Raw genomic sequence first — 9119 nt, forward strand, 5'->3', positions numbered from 1 at the left:
GAAATCCGAGACTTTGACTGCCTCACAGAAAAGAACGAGGTAAAAGGGGCCTTCAAACGCGAATGTCTGGAGGGAACCAATGTCCGGATTGGTATCACTTCTGCGAACTCCCGAGGCTAAAAACTCGCTGTGGTGGAAGTTGCACATCTGTCTATCGCGGACCTGACAGAAGGGCAACATGCCGTAAATGCGGTCAGGCAGGCCATAAAGCGAATACCTGCAATAAAAAGGAAAGCTGCGTCTATACTGGGACTGTTGAGAACGTTGCGCACACTACGGGCTCGGGGCACATAATTCGCATCCTATAAATTAATATGCATGGACTGCAACCGCTCACGAGATGCTAACGCAGTTCGCTGCGGACACCAAAACTGATTTAGTACTCATCAGCTAGCAGTACCAAAACCACCCTGCCATCGGGGTTCGGGACGGCATCCTCCTTAGGGTTGGCGTCGGAATCATTGGTGTCGCTGGTGGACCTTCCCTTTTTTTTTGGGTTAAACACCCAAGGCTTCTAATAAAGTTGACTGACGGTTTCGTCCAGGGCATAGACACCCAAGTCTTCCAAAAAAGTTGACTGACGGGGGCAATATAATGACATGAACTAAAAAATCACACCAATGCAATAAAAAAGATTTACTCGAATAACATTCGCTCATAAGGTTCACTGTCCTTTAGCGGGCGGGATTTTTTGAAGAACCAATTAAAGGTACAATTGCGATTTTCCACCATCTTGAATATATGCAACTGTTTTTTTTGGGTCCAACATCATCGCTTATTATTGAAGTACGCGGAAACTTATCAATCTCCCAAAAAAAACGTTTTTGTCGGGTGCCACGCTAGGGAGCTTTTTGCTCGTCTTAAAGAAAATGAATTGACGTCGTTTTAATATGTGCAGTATACCCCGGTTCGTGAACTAGGATTATTAAAAAAATATCAGAGGTACATTTATGGTAGCTGGTTATGTTAGCTTTGGAACGATGCAATTTACTGGGGTGAAACTCACCCGGCTGAGTGGCCCGCCTACCTGTGGGTAGCGGAGGGAGAATCACTTGCTGACAGACCACTCACGCAGGCGACCACTCACGCAGGCGACCACTCCCCGAGCCAACTGCTACGTACGGTGAAGCAGTTGGGCGGGGACAAGATTGGTGACCGTGAGTGACAACATGCTCCCAGGGCAGAGGTGAGGCAGTGTCTGACAAGTTGTCTCTGCCCTGGACGAAACCATTTGTCCCTAAATTTTTTAAATGCTTGGGTGCCACGCCCCAAACGAGGGATCCGTGAACCGAAAAGACGTGAGAGTAAGTTGCTCTCCATTTGGTCCGGTCCAACATCAAGTGGATGTGGACTTAGGATCCCTCACTTATCCTAAACAATAATTTAGCTTTAGTCTAGCTTAGGCTCAAACTATTGGCGGTTTCACTTGCATCTAATTCGCACCCTTAGCGTGTTTTTCCTAATATATAAAGGAGCGTTTTTCATCTGTTGCCCCTAACGGTCATGCTGTTCCCAGGCCAGAGGTGAGGCAGCGTCTGACGAGTTGCCTCTGCCCTGTTTGTCTCTATATTTTTTTCCAAATGAGAAGCTTCCTTTCGGGCGTAGTGATTCGCTCTTCAACTTTCTTGTAGCTTTTCACAGGGAAAAGTCAGTTAATATAGAAGCAGATATACCTAGCAAGTAATTTTGTAACTCCTGTTCGCGTTGACCGGCAAGGGTTTCATGGAGCTATCGACTTGCCTTGGTTAATCGTTTTTTTAATTCTGGAGATCTGTGACACTGATATTGTCTCTTCAATGTGTGCTTTCCTTAGACCAGATCTGATATACATTATGCGCTGTACTTTTTGTTAGAAATTTGGCAATACATGGGCGTGGGGTAAAGAAAAGTGTAGCTATCGTCATTAATTCACTATATTTCAACAGGGCCTTTGTCCGATGCACCTCTGCTCTTTAATATGGTTGCCATTTATACCTTGTGGGGTACAGCGTGTCAACCATATCTACGTGCCACTGTGAGCGGCGGCTGAATTTCGCTTCAGCTCCCTCCATGATTTCCTGAGACGCCTGCACTTATTCTTTACTCTTCTGCGTCACATGCCCTTGAGACGACCGACTCGTCGACCATTTTGGGAGAGTGGGTTCCACTGCAAGGTATAGCCGGCAATGCCTTTGTGGCCCCTCCTTAATGTATGACCTATCCACTGACATTTGGTTTCTAATAGTATCAGGCCAGCGTATCCCGATGATACAACACAGACAGGTGTTGACGAAGGCTTGGAGCTTTTAAGTAGTAGAGGGAGTAACTTCCATGTGCTACTCCCATATAACACTGCAGAAAGGACACTAACACAGAACAGTCTCAACTTGATCTTGGTCTTGATCTTGAGATAACTGCATTTCCAGGTTTTAGACAGGGCAGCGAAATGTGTCGGGCAATATCCAGTTTAGTGCAACCGTCGGCAGAAAACACGCTTCCTAGATATAGACATTCATTGATGCCTTCGACGCTCTGCCCATTAATGAAGATAAGGAAAATATAATGACATTGTGGAGGCGCTGCAGTGTGGAGCTGCTTAGCAGAGATTCGTTCGAGGTCCACACCAAAGTAGCGCGACTCACCACGATTCGAAACTCACCCGCCTTAGTGGGTTGCCTATCTGTTGGTACCAGGTTGGAAACCACGGGGCCGGCGGAGCAAACGATGCGAAACAGTCTGTCGTCAACAAAAAAAAATTACAGCTCCTCAAATTCCTGTGGGATTTTACCTCTGTGCAACATGTGGCAATTCGCACCATCATATATCACGCTGATAACAGATATTAATTATTCCGTAATTCCACCCCTGCGTAGAGCACGCCAGATAGAATCCCTTTTCAGCTTTCTCGAAATAAATGAGGAGCAGGTGAAGCGAAGATCTCCACTAATTGTTCCAAAATAATCCTTAGGGTGCTGCTGTGATCAGTGTAGGAAAATCCGGGAGCGCCTGCTCTCTGTCATCGAGATGTTCTTTCATGCGAACCATGCATGCATTAATCGCTGGAATGATTTCTCTTCATCAAGTAGATAGAGAACTGAGGACCGCTAATCCTAAACAAGAAAGGGCTGCGGTGAAAGTTGTTGCTACGGCCGCTTATTATCACTTATTGTCACCAGTTGACCATTATGAAGCCTGTACTAAGCCCTGTGTTGCTTATGGAAAGCATCCTTCTCCAATACATCGGAAATGTTGGTACCTAAGACTGCGCAGGAATCGCGCGGCCTAATCATTCTGGAGCCCTCGATACTGTTTTTGAGAAGCGCGCGCACATGCCAGAAAAGCGTATTCAATGGCAAAAGCTCATAACTGCGATGTCGGCCTCTATCCGAAACTTTGTTTGTGTTTCGATAACAACTTAGTTTCGAACGTGAAACAAGTCGAAATACCGGAAGCTGGCGTTTCGCGTATAAAGGTTTTGTGTTCATCTTATGTGAAACATTTTTGGTCACCCCCAGCTGAAACCAAGGGGGTTTCAGCGAGGAACCAGACGCATGGCTCTCTCAACCCGGCTGCCGCAAGTCAAAGCGGACACATCGCGCGCCTCTCGCCCTGGTCGCGTTTTTTCGCTGAATGAAGGGCTTTAGTCGAGCCGAGGAGCCCCGTTTGGTGGTCCCCCCATCGTTGGGGCTATAATAATGTATATCAGATCCGCGGGACTTCCTGCAAATTCTTCGCGATTGGTTGATCGGAGGTCAAGAAGAGCGGGTGGCAGGACCTGCGACCAAGACTTGTCCCTGAGGATCTGAAACACAGCCTCATCATCCTACTTCGGCGATTGCCGAAAAATCGATCGTGGCAGGAATTTTAACCTTTGAACGAGAAAGTATCTGCAACTACATTATCCTTGCCGGACACATGTCGGATGTCCAAAGTAAACTGGCTTATGAAACTCAGATGTCGGAGTTGGCGAAGGGACGCTTTGTCGGGCTCCTGCTTAAACACGAAGGTAAGAGGCTTGTGGTCCGCGAACACTGCTTTCTAGGGAGTATTGGAAGCCCTTTATTGCCATGTAAGCGGCTAATAGCCTACGACCATATGTAATATAGTTCTGTTGAGTTGAATTCAATTTCTTAGAAAAGAAGCTCAACGGTTACCAGATTTGGTTTACCTTTTGTCCTTTGTAGACCACGCAATCACGCGTGAGTCTTTAGTCTTGGTTTCACCCAAGTAGGCGTTGAGGATCGTTTGATGTTTTGTAGTTTTGGGCAAGAAACGACGATAGAAGTTTAACATGTCCAAAAACCTTCGCAGATCCTTAACCGTCTTAGGTTGTGAGAAGTCTATGATGGCCTGAATCTTGTCTGGATCCGGTTGGATTTCCTTAAGGAAAATCATGTGGCCTAAAAACTTCACTAACCTTGAAGGAATTTATATTTTTCAACCTTAAGTACAAGATTGGCCTCTAGGAGACCCATGAGGTACCGGCGATATTCTTAGCTGACCAAAAGCGATGATAAACCCTTATTGACTGGCTTTGATGTGGTATTGGCTTTTCCGGGTATGACTTTTATTTTTCTATGGCTTTTTACCGACCTTTTCACTATCCTTATCCGACCCCTCACTGTTCTTTTTCAAAAATCAAATAAATGAAATCTCCACATGACTACATTCGGATAATCGAATTTTACATCCCTTTCCACATATGTATGTATATGATGAACACCTCCCAATCTAACACTGTACCATTTATTTCTTGCTTGGGATATCATCGTTCCCAGGCACCCAACATATTTCGGATCAACAAGTCCAACCGTTTTGCCAATAAATTGCATATGACAGGCATCGAAACTGATATGCGTTTTGAATAAATAAAAAATGTCCTTTCCAAATCAAATTATGCCAAAGGTCATAGGTTTCAGGGCTAAGTCCCACGAGCAATTAGCGTGTATATACTCGTAAACTCTTAATTCAACCTTGCTGATGGGGACCATGAACTAAGATGGGTTCTAAGAATAGACAAGGCCGCTAGCTAGCAGCCATGGAAGCGCTTGCTTCAGAAAAAAGGATACAATGAACCTCTCTCCAGATAGAGACGAGACCATTTACTTTTCCTTTAAATGGGTTGAATGCTCTCAAGTTACGTAAGGTTATCGTCAGGGTACGGATATCTCCCACTTTTACAAATAACGATATTCTTGTAAAGGGAAATATAGTTTTGTAACGTTATTTGATGTAAAAAGGACATGTGGGCATGAAATGCCAATGGAGAAAATAATTTTATATTGCTTGCAGCGAAGATGTGTATATTAAAAAGATTGACTACATCGAAGGCGACAGTTATGAGGAGAAGAACAGAAATGTGATTTTTAGAACAAGGACATTCGCAGAGCTATGATGTGACAAATAAAGTAAGCCTCTAATGTAAGACCTGTCCAAAATGCCGGGGTGAGAAGATTATGCCCAAATCAAGAAAGTGCATGTACCTGTGTAGTGCACAGTCAAGGACCAGGACCAACCATGACAAGTAATTCGCAATTGATGTCTTTGATGTCCGTTTGGGGTTATTACATCGCTGGCTCGTCAACCTAATCGTTATCATGACCATCTTATCCAGTCAATTACTGGATCCTCCCATAAGAGTGCTTGCAAGTCGAGACAAGGGGCTGGCCAGCAACCAGACGGATCAAGTGATGCTTGACTGGCTTGACCGTTGCCTGCCATAATTCTCCCTGGTGAGGTGCGCATGGGGAGATGAACTGCCAGATCGTGCCAAGATCTGGCATAGTCTGTTGGTTCTACTCTGATGTAAGGATAGTCGTCCTATTATCGCTGTAGAAGTCGGTACTTCGATCTCGACAGTCTGTGAAGCTAGTGAAGGCGTGAGATTCTTACCACCACTATGTGCTTGCGTAGTTATGCCTACAAAATCATCATGTATGTCTTCTGTGTGGTGCGGGATCGTTTGGCACCCACGCGCAGTATAAACGGGCCACAACAGTCGACCTTTGCAGTTAAAAAGGGGAAGTAGTCAGTAACGCGGAATACTAGGAGCGGTACCATTTGCTGTTCGGTGAGTTTCCTTCGATGTCAAGCCTGAAGAATCCAGAGAGAGAAACTCTTGCAACATGAGTTGATGTGATATGTGCCTGATATACAACAAGTTGAGCCACAGCGCGTGCTTGGGCAAGATGATGGGAAAGCGCTGATCGTGTAGGAACTCAAAATGTTAGAGTCATCCTCCATCCTTAAGTGGAGCTAGCTTTACACTCGCTCCAATGAAGGCACCCTATCAATCTGAATGCTGGCGTCTGAAAGCCGTGAAGTTCAACGTGTTTGTAGAAGTCATGCTTGACCATAGTGGAACAAGTGTTCCACAAGTGTTAGTTCAGATTATGCAAGCCATTGCGGAAGGAATGTCAAGTTTGCAGTGTAGTATCTGGGAGAGCCATATTTCAGTATAAACCAGCTGCCGAAAATGATTGCATGATAATTTGAATATTTTACGAGGGCCACAAATTGAACAGGGCAAAACCTGGCTTGCTCACTGAGCAGGATTTCCACTCGAAACAGTTCGTCGGAAGCTGGATCGCATCGTGGCCAAGTAGCAATATCAAACATTGGCCAATCACTGGCTCGGTAAACGAAGTGGGTACGTCCGTAATTGCTTCTCCTTCGATTGACACTTGCACAGTCGAAAATGCCCTGCTGACGATGTCATGAGCCATTTATGTCGCCTTCTGGACGTTATCCAGTCTCAGTAAGAGATCGTTGACGTAGAATGACAAGTAAATAGCATCTCATGCCGTTGTTGCTTGGTTGTCAACAGCACATTGCTACAAGTTGTGGCCGGAATGTATGGACTCGAGGTAATTCTATATAACGGTCACCATCTGGTAATATTCAAGAGGATGCTGTGGGTGTTTTCTCTAAACGATTCACTGATAGTCTCGATGTTCAGGCCCCACTCACCCCTGTCTAAACAACTTCTCGAAACTGCTTAAATTGGAGGATGATGTGACGCAGAGGAGGCTGGATTGGATTGCCGTTGTATTTTGGCACTGAAGAGTTGAAAACAACTGAAAACTTTTGGGGCGCAGCATTGTGCATTGTCGAAGTTGGGCCCAATACCACTTATTCAAATCGAGTTGCTTATGCGCAGGGTTCGCCAGGTTGAACACAGCGAAGGCCACATTCAAGACGAGACCTCAAACATCTGCTCCGAGAAGGACTTCAATTTCTGCCGATGCTCCAAATATTGGATCCGCCAACTAAAGTCCTTGATAGTCAAGGTGAGGCCATCTGAACTGATTTAGCTACACCGTCAGGATCGTCAGAGTAACTGTCGCCAGAAGCACGGCCTCCAAGTTGAGAGTAAACTTCTCGAGCATAGTGATCGCAGAGACGTTTACCAAGCCAAATAACTGAATAAGAAGTGTCGCTCCGACGCCTACCACGTCCCTGTATTTGGGGCTGCTGCACCAATTGAAATGTTAATAATCTCGCCTGTAGCCTTTCGCCATAGAGGAAATCAAAGGCTCTTCTCATGAAGGTGGAATCTGCTTCATAGAACTCATGGATACGCCTTGCTGACGCTTCTCGGTCCAATGGCAGTCATCGGCTAAATATTACTTAGACGGATGGCCACGTCTGCGACAGTTAAAGCAAAAGTTCGAGCTTCCTAGTGCCTCGAATCTCTGGGCCATAGGTGGTCAACCGCTTACAACGACTAATCCGATGGAGACTCTGCTCGAATAAACGAGAAAAGGGGTCCTCTTATGCGAACGTAGTTCGTTTCAACCCATGCTTTTCCCACGATGCGTTGGCTGAAGTTCCTGCCCCTCTGCTGCGAAGAGCCCGGCCTATATATCTTCGATTGCCTCGGTAGTCTGATAGTTTCTGAAACGGGACTATGGGCATGCCTTTCCAAAAGCTTTAGTAATTGCTTAAATACAGGGATCTCAGCGAAATTGCATTCTTCAAATGCGCCACGTTGAGTTTAGCGAATTAGCAACGATGATTTCGACCGTTAACACGTCCCACTGGTCAACTGGTCACTGGTATCTTCTCCGTCCTGGAAACGTCAAACAATGCCGCCGAATGCTGGTCTAGGTTAAGGAGCATCATAATTGTACTGAGACTTCTGACAAAGTCGGATGCTTTCTATGCACAATTGCATGCAGTTCAGCAGGGGCTTCCTTAAGGTGATATTGTGATCGTCATGTGTGATCTGTGCGAAGGTTCTGACAACAGCTTACTCGGACTTGAATTGGAGAGGAAAAGCATGGTCATGGTTGCGCTGAAAATACGATTTAAATCAATTCAGATCCAAGCACCGATGATTTCTAGTAAGGATGATAATATTGTCCTGGTGGCTTATTTCAGCGGTGATAGAATCTATTCTGCTATACGCGGTTTTTGTCTGGGCGGGAGTACTAAACAATACCGTGAACCAGAGAAAGGTGAATTCGTCGTACCAGTCAATCGCGCTGAGGTTGTGAAGCGCATCGTAACGCAGTATCGGAAGAAAGTTAGTGTCATCTCATGAATGATTTCCTAGGATCTTCTTGTCAATAAGGGGCACTGCCTTTACCAGAGAAGGAGGCGAATCCAACCAACGTAATTCCGGACTACGGAAAAGCAATTAGGAAGGAACAGCAGATGGCAATAACGGTTGGGTAATTTCGAGAAAGGCTGCTGGATCCATACGGTGATTCGGTACAGGAAGCACTTGCAACGCTACGAACTGGACGAGTCGACAGACAGTTCTGAATACGCTGCTAAAGCCGAGGATCCAGACTATGTTATCCGAAATTCGCGAATGAAAGAAGGAGGTTAAATGACGCTTTCAATGTTGTTATCGGGCCCCACATTCTCATGGGGAAGCAAATTGGAAAGCTATAGACGCAACAATGAAGATACATGAAAAACTACAAGAATTGGATCATGTTCGGAAAGGGCGGCAGACGCGGCCCTTATTCGTGCTGGTGTAAATCCGAGCTCTCCCCGTGAAGTTGTAATTTACGATGGTCCCGCTGGAATATGGACGGAAAAGTAGGAGTAGTTTTAGTGGGTGAGAATCGCACACATTGCTGCAGTAACTTGCCCTTCTGGAATTCTTTTATAACGAGTTGTTCTCAATG

This window comes from Hermetia illucens, chromosome 1, assembly GCF_905115235.1.
Source record: "Hermetia illucens chromosome 1, iHerIll2.2.curated.20191125, whole genome shotgun sequence".
Classification (NCBI taxonomy): domain Eukaryota; kingdom Metazoa; phylum Arthropoda; class Insecta; order Diptera; family Stratiomyidae; genus Hermetia; species Hermetia illucens.